Source organism: Rhinatrema bivittatum, chromosome 9 (genome assembly GCF_901001135.1).
Source record: "Rhinatrema bivittatum chromosome 9, aRhiBiv1.1, whole genome shotgun sequence".
NCBI lineage: Eukaryota > Metazoa > Chordata > Amphibia > Gymnophiona > Rhinatrematidae > Rhinatrema > Rhinatrema bivittatum.
In genome coordinates, this window is record NC_042623.1 from 29,754,135 (window position 1) to 29,768,527 (window position 14,393).

Below are 14,393 nucleotides of genomic sequence, written 5' to 3' on the forward strand. Positions count from 1 at the left end.
AATAACATATTACGGCAGGTTTGGCAGAACCTGTTGCTTCAGAACCCGGGCTGTTTGCTAATCATTTCTCTTACAAATTCACAGTCATCTCCTTTTTCATGAGAGATTCCAGTACTTTTCCTGGGATTGAAATGAAGCTTACTGGTCCCTGGTCGCCTGGCTCTTTTTTGGATCCCTTTTGGAACAGTGCCATGCCCTTTATCATTTTGGTCGTCCTTCTCTGTACCTTTTCCAGTGCAGCTTTATTTGAGTTTGAGATGCGGCGACCAGAATCGCACGCAGTATATTCCAGGTGCGGTCTCACCATGGAGCGATACAGAGTCTTTATAACATTCTCCATTCCTTTCCTAATAATTCCTAACATTTCTTTTGCTTTTTTGACTGCCTCCGCATACTGAGCCAAAGATTTCAAAGTCTGATCCGCTGTGACTTTGAAATCTCCCAGATCCTTTTCCTGGGTGGTAGTTCCTACTATGGAACTTAACGTGTAACTACAATGTATGCTACTTTTCCCTATGTGCATTACTTTGCACTTGTCCACATTAAATTTCATCTGCCATTTGGATGCCCAGTCTTCCAGTCTCGCAAGGTCCTCCTGCAATTTATCGCAATCCGCATGTGATTTAACAATGTGGAATAATTTTGTATCGTCTGCAAATTTGTATCACTGTTCCCATTTCCAAACAATTTATAAATATATTAAGAAGCACTGGTCCCAGTACAGATCCCTGAGGCACTCCACTGTTTACCTCTCTCTACTGAGAAAATTGACCATTTAATCCTACTCTCTGTTTCCTGTCTGTTAACCAGTTTGCAATCCACAAAAGAACATCACCTCCTATCCCATGGCTTTTTAGTTTTCTCAGGAGTCTCTCATGAGGTATTTTGTCAAACTCCTTCTGAAAATCCAAATACACTACATCTACCAGTTCACCTTTATCCATATGTTTATTAGCCCCTTAAAAAAATGTACATTTGTGAGGCAAGACTTCCCTTGGGTAAATCCATGCTGGCTGGTTTAGATTAAACCATGTCTTTCTATATGCTCTATGATTTTGATCTTTAGAATAGTTTTCACGATTTTTCCCGGCACTGAAGTCAGGCTCACTGGTCTATAGGTTCCTGGATCACCCCTGGAGCCCTTTTTAAAGATGGGGTTACATTGGCCACCCTCCAGTCTTCTTTCAGAATCCTGGGGTATATACCATCTGGGCCAGGCAATTTGCTGCTCTTTAATTTGTGCTCTATTACATCTTCCAGGTTCATGGTAATTTGAAGTAAATATACATTAAAACAAGAAATGGGAAATATATAAGGAATGATTAATACATTTTCTGTAATGAATTCTTATTGTGGAAGTGATAGTAGCCATCATATTGCATTGGGATGTTCTTGCTGGAAAGTGTTATGATAAGTTTTAATTATTAATTCTGGCAGCCAGTTGATTTTCTTTGTTTAAAATCAATGTAATTTTATTGCATAGACACACAGAAATGTTTTTTAATTTAATATCTTGATTTTCCTCTTTTGCCTTTTTAGCATTTGTCCTGGTCTCCGTTGAAGTCATTCTTCTCCCGGTAACTAATTGGAGTGGAGGAGTAGCCTAACGGTCAGAGCAGCAGGCTGAGAAGCAGGGAAACCAGGATTCTTGTGACCTCTTTACCTTCTATTACCTCAAACATAAACTCAGATTGTGAGCCTGGATGTGGATAGGGACACACAGTACCTATAGTACCCGAGCACAATCCACTTTCAAGTATCAAAAAAAGGTGAAATATAAATTTAAAAAAGTGATTCCATAAAACAGATTCTGAATTTTTCAAAGCTTTAACTCATCAGCAGTGAAACAAGTTCCAGCTAGCGCAAAACCCGGCATAATTATGACTCTGCCACCTCATCTCATTCCATCCCCATCCGCTCCTATTCCTTTCTGTTCCTTCATGTTTTTGCATTTCCTGATAGTTCTGTCTGATCCAAGGTTGACAGAGGAGAAACAGCAGCTATAGCAGTAAAATACGCTCGTATCCTGCCAGCAGGCCAGAAATGAAACCTGATGCAGACCAGTGGTGAAACCTGAGGCACGTCCCTGATACTGTGCTGTCCACAAAATGTACTCTTACTTGACTTATTTTCTAACAGGCCGATACAGAAAATGTCGCAGGAGAGCGCCTGCTCTCCCGGTGCGTGCACAGGCCACTCTCCTGGGCGAGCGATTCAGGAAGGTGGCCTATGCAAATTAGGGCCTGCGGTAAAAAGAGGCGCTAGGGACAGTAGCGCGTCCCTAGTGCCTCTTTTTGGACAGGAGCGGTGGCTGTCAGCGACTTTGACAGCCGACGTGCAATTTTGCCAGCGGCGGTTCTCGAGCCCGCTGACAGCCACCGTTAGGAAACCGGATGCCTGCAAAATTGAGCGTCCGGTTTTCAATCCACGAGCCGCGGGCCCATTTTAAATTTTTTATTTATTTAGTTTTTTGACTATTTTTAACTTTTGGGACCTCCGACTTAATATCGCCATGATATTAAGTCGGAGGATGTACAGAAAAGCAGTTTTTACTGCTTTTCTGTGCACTATCCCGGTGCCGGCAGAAATTAGCACCTTCCTTTGGGCAGGCGCTAATTTCTGAAAGTAAAACGTGCGGCTTGGCTGCACATTTTACTTTCTGTATCGTGCGGGAATGACAAATAGGGCCATCAACATGCATTTGCATGTTGCGGGTGCTATTAGTCTCGGGGGGGTTGGATGCGCGTTTTCGACGCACTATTACCCCTTCCTGAATAAGGGGTAAAGCTAGTGCGTCAAAAACACGCATCCAAATGCAGGTTAACAGTGCGCTCTACCGGAGCACACTGTACTGTATCGGCCTGTAATTTTGTTACCTAAGAAAATAAGATATGCCATACTGGGTCAGACCAAGGGTCCATCAAGCCCAGGATCCTGTTTCCAACAGTGGACAATCCAAGTCACAAGTACCTGGCAAGTACCTAAACATTAGATAGATCTCAAGCTACTATTGCTTACCGTAATAGCAGTTTATGGATTTTTCCTCTAGGAGCTTATCCAAACCTTTTTTAAACCCAGATTCACTAACTGCTGTAACCACATCCTCTGCAATGAATTCCAGAGATTAACTAGAATTTTCTTTGATTTGTTTAAATGACTGTTCAAGTCCTTTCATGATTTTAAACACCTCTATCATATCCCTCCTCAGCCGTCTCTTCTCCCAGCTGAACAGCCCTAACCTCTTCAGCCTTTCCTCATAGGGGAGCTGTTCCATCCCCTTTATCATTTTGGTCGCCCTTCTCCGCACTTTCTCCAGTGCAGCTATATCCTTTTTGACATGCGGTGATCACAATTGCACACGGTATCCAAGGTGCGGTCTTACCCCTTTATTTTAATCATTCTGTGCATTACTTTAGCAGCACATGTAAAATTGCCGTGCCAATAAAGTTATCCAAATCTGTATCAGCTCGACCCACCGGAGACAAGAAGAGGGGCTGCCCTGTAATTTTAGAGGTAAGCAGCAAGTTTCCTGGAAATGGAATAAATCTGGCATTAAAAAAATAAATAAATAAAATAAAATCATGATAAACTGCTCCAAATTTTGCAATCGCGTGTGCGCACAGGGGGGCATAACATCACAAGTTTCACACCTTTACTGCTCAATTGGCCTACGCAGTCAAAAAATACATTGGCAAGGGCGTGAAAGCCATGTTTTATTGTCCTTTCAGCATTCGCAAGACTGTGCCTGGCATTAGTCATAATTCTCGCAGGTTCAGGCTTTGAGCGGTTGGGAATAGCCTGGAGATAGTGTAACTACGGTAACCCACTCGCTGCTGGATTTTCTTGATTCTGATATCACGGCAGGGCCATTAGCTTCCGGAGGGAAAAAAAACCCAAACCACCATTGACCTAGAATAGAGGTGGTTAAACAGAAGGCCTGTGGGTCACATCCGGTTCTAGGCGCCTTTAACCTTAGTAACCTTTTGGTTTTATTTCCCTTCCACCTCCACCATTAATGTAGAGAGCAGTGTTGGAACTGCATCTAAGTGAAATATCTAGCTTAATTAGTTAGGGGTAGTAACCGCCGCAATAAGCAAGCTACACCCATGCTTATTTGTTTACCCAGACTATGTAATTCAGTCCTTGTTGGTTGTTGTCTGTATATAGATCCACTTTTCTTCATTCCCCCTGCCATTGAAGCAGAGAGCTATGCTGGATATGCATGAAGTATCGGTCTTCCTCCCCTGCCGTTGAAGCAGAGAGCTATGCTGGATATGCGTGAAGTATCGGTCTTTCTCCCCTGCCGTTGAAAGAGGATTTATATTCAGACAACAACCAACAAGGACTGAATTACATACAGTCTGGGTAAACAAATAAGCGTGGGAGTAGCTTGCTTGTTACGGCAGTTACTACCCCGAATCAATTAAGCTTGATACTTCACTTGGAATACATATCCAGCGCAGCTCACTACTTCAATGGCAGGGGGAATGAAGAAAAGAGGATTTATATTCAGACAACAACCAACAAGGACTGAATTACATAGTCTGGGTAAACAAATAAGCATGGGAGTAGCTTGCTTATTGCGGCGGTTACTACCCCTAACCAGTTAAGCTAGATACTTCACTTAGATGCAGCTCCAGCACTGCTCTCTACATCAAAGGCGGGGGTGGAAGGGAAATAGAATCAAAATGTTACTAATAAGGGCCAAGAATAACAGATAAGAATGAGAAAAAAATAAGTGTGAAAGCTTGCTATGCAGACTGGATGGGCCGTTTGGTCTTCTTCTGCCGTCATTTTCTCTGTTTCTTTGTTAAATGCACAAAGTAAAAGGCATTTGGGCATACCAGAAGATACCATATGCAGCTGGAGAGCAGAAGAAGGAAAGTTACTTTGGTTCTTAGACAAGGTGGATGACTTGCAAAGGAAGAAGGCAAGAAAGGATTCTGCAAGATTGAGACCATGGATGATCGTTTATACACATGGTTCCTGCAGAAAAGGAGGCCGAGATGTTTTTGCATGACAGAAAAGCAGAAGGTGAATTTCATGTCGGGGAGAACCTCATGGAACTGGCGAAATAACCGTCACAGAGGTGGATTGTAACCTTGTGAGGCTGAAAGTGCTCCACAGCTTCCTCCAGGAACAGGAAGGTTACCGTGATGAGTGAGCCCTGTGGCACAGGATGCCAGCCAACAAGCCTTCACCCCTAACCGCAGCTCCCAGTAAAGGAGGCCCGAGCAAGGCAAAGACAGACGCGAGATGCTGCTTCGTTCGAACAAGGCAGGAATGCTCATGCCACTGCTGCCGCCTACGGGGAAAAGTAAGAGCCCGCGAAGCTTCACACTTTCCGTAGGGTACCGCAAGCACCTGGAAGGCTCATTTCCCCAAATATCCGGAACCGAAAGCATTGCTTTAAGATCACCTGTCTGGCCTATCCTCCTGCTGACAGCTTGTTGGCCAAGGATGGGAAGAAATAAATTCTGTACCTTCCAGAAATAAATCAGTAAATTGAAATGGCCTTAATACAGCCCCTTGACCAAAGACTCATCCATGCTTTCAGTTTTAAGAACAGATGGGAGCTTCAGTTAAATCTGTTGTCCACAGAAAGTCAAGTCTCAGGTTTTCTAAAGAAGCAGCACCAAAATTGGTCTTGCAGGGAGCTGTATTTCACAGGAGTCCATTGTAAACGGCTGGGGAAAATGTTATATATTTTTTCACTCACAGCAGATGGAGAGTTTTTTTTTTTTTTAGGATGTATGAAGAGGCAGGAAATATGCTACTGCAGTGGTTCCAGATAGTGATCTTGTACAGCTCAGAAATGTGCTGGGCCAGCCAGAACTGTGAGGGGAACCAGTATGGAACAATGGGTCACTACCGATAAGAAAGAAGCCCGGCACCGCGTTCGGGCAGATGAAAATGAACCTTTGAGAGCAGCACCCGGGAGAAGGGCACAGTCAGAGGATCCAGGCGAGGAGCGCCCCCCCCCCGGATCTGTCGAGTGCGTTAAACGCCACAGCAACCGGCACGGCGCAGCCAGGGGGCCCAAGAGGTCACGGAGTCTGCCGAATGCTGGCAGTTAGCATCTCTCGAAAGAAATGACCCCGAGGCAAGGAAAAACAAATAATAATACAATTGCTGCTGAAAAGCAACACAAACTGACAGGCTGCCGCCTTTAAAAATAACCTGATTCAACCGGAAATCCCACTGCACTGACAGCCGATACAGTAAAACTCGCGGGAGAGCCGGCGCTCCAAGGCGAGCGCCCGCTCTCCCGACGCGCGCAAAGGCCACTCTCCTGTGCGCGCGATTTAGTATGCAAATGAGGGCCCACGGTAAAAAGAGGCGCTAGGGACACTAGCGCGTCCCTAGCGCCTCTTTTTTGACAGGAGCAGCGGCTGTCAGCGGGTTTGACAGCAGACGCTCAATTTTGCCAGTGTCGGTTCTCAAACCTGCTGACAGCCACGGGCTCGGAAAACGGACGCCGGCATAAATGAGTGTCTGTCTTCTGACCCGCGGGCCGATTTAAATTTTTTTTTTTTACATTTTTTTTTAATTTTGGGGGTTAAATTAAGTCAGAGGGTGAACAGAAAAGCAGTGTTTTTTCTGCTTTTCTGTACACTTCCCCGGTGCTGGCAGAAATTAACGCCAGCCTGTGCGCAGGCATTAATTTCTGAAAGTAAAATGTGCGGCTTGGCTGCACATTTTGCTTTCTGGATCGCGCAGGAATAACCAATAGGGCCATCAACATGCATTTGCATGTTGCGGGTGCTATTAGTTTTGGGGGGAGGGGGGGTTGGCCGCTCGTTTTCGACGTGCTATTTCCCCTTACTGTATAAGGGGTAAAGCTAGGGCGTCAAACATGCTGCCAAACCCGGAGCGCGCTGTACTGTATCGGCCCGTGAGTCCGGTGCTGTATCTCGTATGCTGGTGTCATTTTATGTTGCTTTCAGGAGTGGGAAAAAAGAAAAAGGAAAAAGCAGTTCCCCTCTATTCAGTCATTGCTGTCTGTGTGGCCCCTTCTCTACTGCCGGTGACCTTCATCCCCCAATGTAAGTGTTATAATGGAGGGGAGGGAAGGGGACGGGTGGAGGGCTAGTGCCATCATGCGCCGTTAGGCAGGACTCCCCGCTCCCTGTTATGATACGAATGCAGGAGAGCAGCCCGCCGGTCTCTGTCTCTCTCTCTCTGGCGCTCTTCACCCTGATTCTCCTCCAATTCATTTTGTTTTCTTCCTTCTTTTTTTTTTTTTTTTTAACGTTTTGCCTTTTATTCTACTCATCTTGGTTTTGGTCGCACAGGCCCAGTTTATACAAAGTCCGAGTAAATGCTCGTTAAGTTTCTGATGAACACTACAGTGCAGCAACAGCGCCTCTTCCCCCTTGCCTTTGCCCTAGAAAGAGTTGCCCGAATCCTGCAGGATGAGCCTCTCTTAATTCTCATTCCTCTTACAGAATGAAAACATAAACCAGAAGGAATGAAAAAAAAAATTTAAAAAAAGAGGGAGGTGTGTGTTGAGGGGGTGTTGTTGATTGACTTCATTTGTTAAAACAGCTGACGAGACACGGAAATGATGGAGCGCTGCTGTGCTGAGCAAATCCTGGAACAATGGGAGATAAAAAGCAGAGAATTGTCTTAATTACTGAGCATCAGCTCAGCAAAATCCGGGACAAAGCACCCAAGGGCAGCTCGAAAGGAAGCATCAACTTCCCTGTACTCTGCAGTACTCTAAAAGTACATATGGTGAGCAGTAATGCCCTGCCTCAGTCTGAAAATGTCACCAGCGAGTTTGTTCACGCTGGAGTTGTTTGGGCCGTCTCCCCCCAGACCCCTGGGAGCGGCCATGCCTGGAAAGGTGTCAGGCTGCGGCACCGTGTCCAATGGAGTGTGATCCCACGGGTTCCCTGCCCGTGAAGAGTGAATTCCAGAACTCAGAAGGAGCTAAAGTCCAGAGGTAGCGTTAGAAAACATTTCTCCACGAAAAAAAAAAAGGGCAGGAGATGCATGGAACAACCACCCCAGTGGAGCGAGTGGAGGCAGAACCAGTAAATAATTTTAAGAAGATCTGAGGTAAGCACAGACAGAGAAGAGAGAGCGGCAGGGGAAACTGAAGGGAAAACTGGAGATTAGGTGGAGCAGTGACGTAGCACGGATGGGCCTGGGTGGGCCGTGGCCCACCCACTCAGTTACCCGGCACCTGAGAAGAGAAGCCCGATACAGGGCCATCGCGAAACTCATCCCGTGCAGCCCGAGGCCTGACCTGACCTTCGCAGGGCCATAGTGGAGCTCATCCCACGCGGCCCAAAAAGAGAGTTCCGACTGATGAAGGGCCGTCGTGGAGCTTATCCTGTGAGGCCCAATGCCCAAGAAGAGGACCGACCGTCATAGGCCCATCGCAGAGCTCATCCCGCGTGGCCCGAGAACAGAGGCCCGACTGTCGCGGAGCTCATCCCTCGTGGCTCGAGAAGAGGCCCGACCATCGCAGGGCCATCATGGAGCTCATCGCACGTAGCCCGACAAGAAAGGTCTGACCGTCTCAGTGCCATCACAGAGCTCAACACACATGGCTAGAGAAGAGGCCTCGCAGGAAGAGGCTTGGAAGAGAGGCCCTGATAGAGTGTGTGTGTTTGTGAATGTATGAGAGAGAGACAGAATGGGAGTGAGAAGCACCTGTGTGTGCATGTGTGTGAAAGAGCATGGGAGTGAGAAGCCGGTGTGTGTATATGTACGAGAGAGAACATGGGAGTGAGAAGCCGGTGTGTGTATGAGAGAGAGAGCATGGGAGTGAGAAGCCCGTGTGTGTGTATGAGAGAGAGCATGGGAGTGATAAGCCTGTGTGTGTGTACGAGAGAGTGCATGGGAGTGAGAAGCTTGCGTGTGTGTGTGTGTGTGTGTGAGAGAGCATGGGAGTGAGAAGCCTATGTGTGTGTATGAGAGAGCATGGGAGTGAGAAGCCTGTGTGTGTATGAGAGAGAGCATGGGAGCGAGAAGCTGTTGCGTCCGTTGGTCTCAGACGGCTTCGACCTCTGTGCCTCACCTTTCTTCCTTTTCTCTCCACTAGCCTTGGGAAGATGATTGCTGCCACGTCATCATGCCGCTCTCTCCGGCGTCCCCGGAATGGCTACGGCGACGGTGTTCGCCATGTTTCTCCTGAGGGCCTCCTAGGGTGCACGCGTGCACGCCACCCACGTCTTTATCCACGTCATGGTGGGAACCTCGGGGGCGTCCCCTCGAGTGATGTCACACCATCTGGGTATTTAGCCTGCCCTTCGTTTGCTAACAAACTGAGTTAGCAAGGATTGGAACGCCTCCGGTCTAAGCTACTCTGCCGCTTCTGTGCTGCTGCTGGAAGCTGTCTCTGCCCTTCGGGGTTATTCATCTAACCTGGGAACCTGCTCCTCGGGGGCCCTATGCTTTCTTTCAGGTGCCTATCTGGGATACTAGGTACTTGCTCCTCGAGGGCCTGCTCTTCCTGCCTTGGTGCCTGCAAATCCAGCTACTTCAGCCTGCCAGGATCATCATCTAATACAGCTATCTATTCAGTGTGTAAACTAACCTTGTCAGCTTGTCTCACCTTCAGCTTCAGCGCTGCGAGTCTACATCCGGGACTCTCTTCTCTACCCAACCCAGTCTACCATCATTGAAGTGTGGGACGGGTCTCCTCTGCCAAGGACCCCTGGACTACTCTACTGGGTTACCTCACTGCTGCCACCTCCTGGGCAGTACCACCAAGCTGTTTAGTAAACACGAATTATCTGTGTCTGCGTGTATAGAGTCTAGCCTAGTACTGCGGTTCCTCACGGGGCTCCTCCCCATGGGAGTGGCCATCTCCGCAGTACCCAAGAATCCACTCAAACACCTCGAAACCATAACAGAAGCCTGTGTGTGTGTATATGAGATAGAGCATGGGAGTGAGAAGCCTGTGTGTGTGTGTGTGTATGAGAGAGAGCATGGGAGTGAGAAGCCTGTGTGTGTGTGTGTGTGTGTGTATGTATAAGAGAGAATGTGGGTGTGTGCTACAGGTTCAGACCGTGCACACTGGTATCCTGCCCAGGGGCTCTGACCTGGGGGGCTAATCTCATATAAACACATACAATTACTGGGATTATAACTAAGGGTTTGAACCCAGGGGCTTATCCCCTACACAAATGGCCACACACAATTACTAGGATTATACCTGGGGGCTTGAACCTAGGGACTTATCCCCTACACAGAGAGCCACAAACAAACTTGGATTCAGTAAATTATGACTCTAGGTAAGAAAGTAATTTTATTTGAGCAATAGGAGGATAGAACAAATAAAATCAGATCGTATAGAAGTAATGGTAGATAATAACAATTGCTACATAGACATAAAAAGCTTACATTTCCAAAGGATCAGCTGAACCATCACGTCCAGGGCTCCCTTCTCTCTTTCTCGCTGTCTCTCCTTATACCCTACAAACGCTTATGAAAAGCAATGATGTTCCCTCCCCCTGAGTTCTTATCAGGTTTCAGACACAGCTGTGCGTCCTTGATTCTCTCTCTCTCAGGCTTTAGTATAAGTTAATTGCTTGCTTTCTCATCATGGACTTAATGGGATAACTAAATGAACAGACTCTTGCCTGTTTGTAAACATTTCACAGTACAAGACAATAAACAGGAGTTCACTCAGAGGTTGGCCTGTGGCCTTTAAACTAGTTTGTGTCTGGTGAAAACTCTGAATCCATACGGCCTATCCTCTATATACATTCTCAGCAAAAGTAACAAAAAATGACTCCAACAGTGTGAGAGTTGGTGTGAGAGAGAGCATGTGGGAGAGGAAGCCTGCATGTGGGAGAGAGCAGGTAAGAGAGCCTGTGTGTGTATGGGAGTAGAAACCTTGGTGTGAGAGTGGGAACCTATGTGTACAAGTGAGAGCCTGGGTAAAAAGAGAGTGTGTCGGAGTGGGAACCTGTGAGTGAGAGCCTGCATTTGAGAGAGAGCATATGAGAGTGGGAGCCTGTGTGTATCGGGCCAATTCAGTAAAATGCATGGGAGAGTGGCACTCCGAGGCGAGCGCCCGCTCTCCCGACGTTCACCCAGGCCACTCTCCTGGGCGCTCGATTCTGTATGCAAATGAGGGCCCGCGCTAATAAGGAGGCGCTAGGGACACTAGAATCCTTATTGGTAGAAGCGGCAGCTGTCAGCGGGTTTGACAGCTGACACTCAATTTTACCGGAAAACGGACGCAGCCAAAATCGAGCGTCCGTTTTCCAACCCGTGGGCAGATTTATTTTTTTTTAAGGTTTTTAATTTTTTTTTATTTTTGGGGCCTTTGACTTAATATCACTATGATATTAATATCTGACTTAATATCTCTGACTTAATATCACTATGATATATCACTATGATATTAAGTCAGAGGGTGAACAGAAAAGCAGTTTTTTCTGCTTTTCTGTACACTTTCCTGGTGCCAGCCGAAATTAATGCCTGCCTTTGGGCAAGGGTTAATTTCTGAGAGTAAAATGTGCGGCTTGGCTGCACATTTTACTTTCTGTATCGCGCGGGACTAACTAATAGGCTCATCAACATGCATTGGCATTTTGAGGGCGCTATTAGTTTCGGGGGGGTTGGACATGTGTTTTCCATGCGCTATTACCCCTTACTGTATAAGAGGTAAAAATAGCATGTCAAAAACGCGCGTCCAACCGGGAGCTAACAGTGCGCTCGGCCTGAGCGCACCATACTGAATCGGCCTGTATGTGAGAGAGAGCATGCAAAAGTGGGAGCCTGTGTGAGAGAAAGCATGTGAGAGAGAACCTGTGTGTATGAAGGAGGAAGGAAAGAAGACGAGGAGAGGAAGAAATAGAACGAATAAAAGAGATCCTGAAAAATGAATTAGGAAAAGATAGACTGGAACCAACCAATTAGAAAAATAAGATCAGACAACAAAGGTAAAAAAAAATATTTTGACTTTCAGCGATTGGAATATGTCATCTTTGGGAATGTGCATTTCTTATATATTTGTATTTTGCTGTTTCTTCAGTATTCCAATGTTCAGAGGCTAAGGCTGGTTTCTCAGGCTTTCTTTTTCAGTTTTGTCTGTATGTTTGTTTTTAATTTGTAGTCCCTTATCCTGTATTACATAAGGCTCTGTCTGTGTTGCATGTGTGTGACAAGTGCAGTATTTTGGCTAGTGTAAAGTTTCTCTGTAGGGATTTGTAGCAGTTTGGCTTGTTGTGTTTGCCCATTATGTAGTGTATTAGTGTTCTAGGGCTTGGTATTATGTTTGCCTTTGCTGCCTTTTTGTAGATAAGGTTCCTGCTGTTTGAGTCCTGAGAGTTACTGTTGTTATGGGATAGCATGGCAAGATTCTAGGCATTATTTATTGATAAGAGTACAAATAGTAAGGCCTAGACTTTTATGTCAACTGCCCACCCATGTTAACCTTGGGCCCCCCCCCAAAAAAAATTCATTTCTGGCTACACCACTGAGGTGGAAGCGTGCGGCATTGCACCAGGAAGTAAATTAGGCAGATTCGATGTGCCTTAGGATTCCTATCTGCCATTGTACTCTATGCTTCATGAACACGAGTGACATCATAGCCACTGTGGACCAATCAGAACGAGGGTAATCTGGTGGATGCTCCCAGGGGGGAATTGCGGGAAGCAGCTGAGACAACTTTACACAAAATGACTTTATAGGACTGCTGTTACTGGCGTGCTCTTCAGATACTGCCCTGCTGTACCCAGAGGCTACACCTTTCTTTACAAAAACAAAATACTATCCACGGAGAATGCAGTGCAGTAAACATTTACGACTGACACAGTATTATTGTTAAGTATGTCCAAATATGTCACAAGCTTTGCATCAGTTTTCAATGGGAAATTACAAGCATGTTTTCCCTCTTAAAACTGTCCTGGGAAAAAGTGCTGATGGAGATTTGCGCCTGCTTTTTTTTTTTTTTTTTTCTTTCCCCTATGGGTACTTTTTCCATGCAAAATAATGCACTTAAAATTTGAAAATCTGGAAGGAGACTTTAAGTCAAGTCCTGGCTTTCTGACATCCCCACTCCTGGTGCCTGCTGAGTCCTGTAGGGCTGCTTAACCCTGGCAGCAGAAGGACCACAAATCCCCACAGTGCACTGGAAAACCAAGACTGGCCAAAAGCACCACAAACTTGAGAGCCAAACAGTTGGGATAGGCAAAAACATTTGCCACAAAAAAAAAAAAATAAAGCTAGTATTTTCACTTTTGGAGCACAAAAATGTTTGCAGGAAGATGTCTGCTTGTCTTGATGAAACAGGAGTTCATTTTCATTAGGTGCCCACTCCATTGCATCCATGAACTACCCCTTTCTTTTAACTTCCATAATTTTGTTTTAAAGCAATAAGATGTGGCAATTCAAACTATGTTAAACATGTTGCTACATCAAAGAATGCAAATGTCAAGGCTAATAAACTACAAGACATGGAAATAAAGCTGATAAAAAACTTTAGCTAGGTTTAGCCATATTCATAAAGGAAATATAATTATACTCATCATTAAAAGATGCTGCCAGATCGAACCAGCGATCAGCCAAACAAATGTATGCAATTTTTTCAGAGTATTATTTAGATCCGTTCTCAGAGGGGTCAGACGATCTAACAGGCAAAAGTTTTAAGGATATCACACTTTCCCCAAGTTTCTGAATGCCCTCATTTATCTAGAGGAAATTATGTCAACGATCCACAGGCTTAAAAATGTTAAGTCCCCAGGCCCAGATGGTTTTGGGGCTAAAATTTCTAAAATATTGGAATCACTTCTGGTAGCATCCACTCTGGTGGATTTATTTTAACTACAAATCAGGTGTGGCTGGTGCTCACCCCTTTGTGAATCAAGTATTTGAAAGGAGACCCCCAAATCCACCCCTTATTAGTGTAGGAACCCTGTAGTGTAGAGTCAGTGGTCTCAACAGACCCTACCCATTAGTGAGGTCAGTGTAGGTAGGGAGTAGTTGTTGTTGTGAGCGCAGAGGAGCGGTCACTTCTCGAGGGAGATTGTGAGCCCTTGGATCACGGTGTGGCTCAGGGAGGAGCCCCAAGACACACTGCGAGAGGTGAGCAAATACAAGCACGGGCAGAGCAGGAGCAAGGCTGGACTGAAGACAAGGCAAGGAACATCTGGAGTAGGAACAAGGCAGGGTCAGCCCTCCACTGGACCTACACGCACCACTGAGACCCAGCAATGCAATGCTGGTCTTGAGAGTAGCCCTCCGGCCACTCGATAGCCCTTCCGGAACTGCCGCTTGGGAATAATGAGTGCGTGAGGCCAGACAGAGGCTGAGGGCATGAGGACAGGAACTAGAAGACTCAGACGAAGACTCAGGATACTCGGAGATCTCAGGCAAGGATTCAGGATTCAGGAGAAAGTACTGGGTGAGTGCTGGATCGCAGCGCG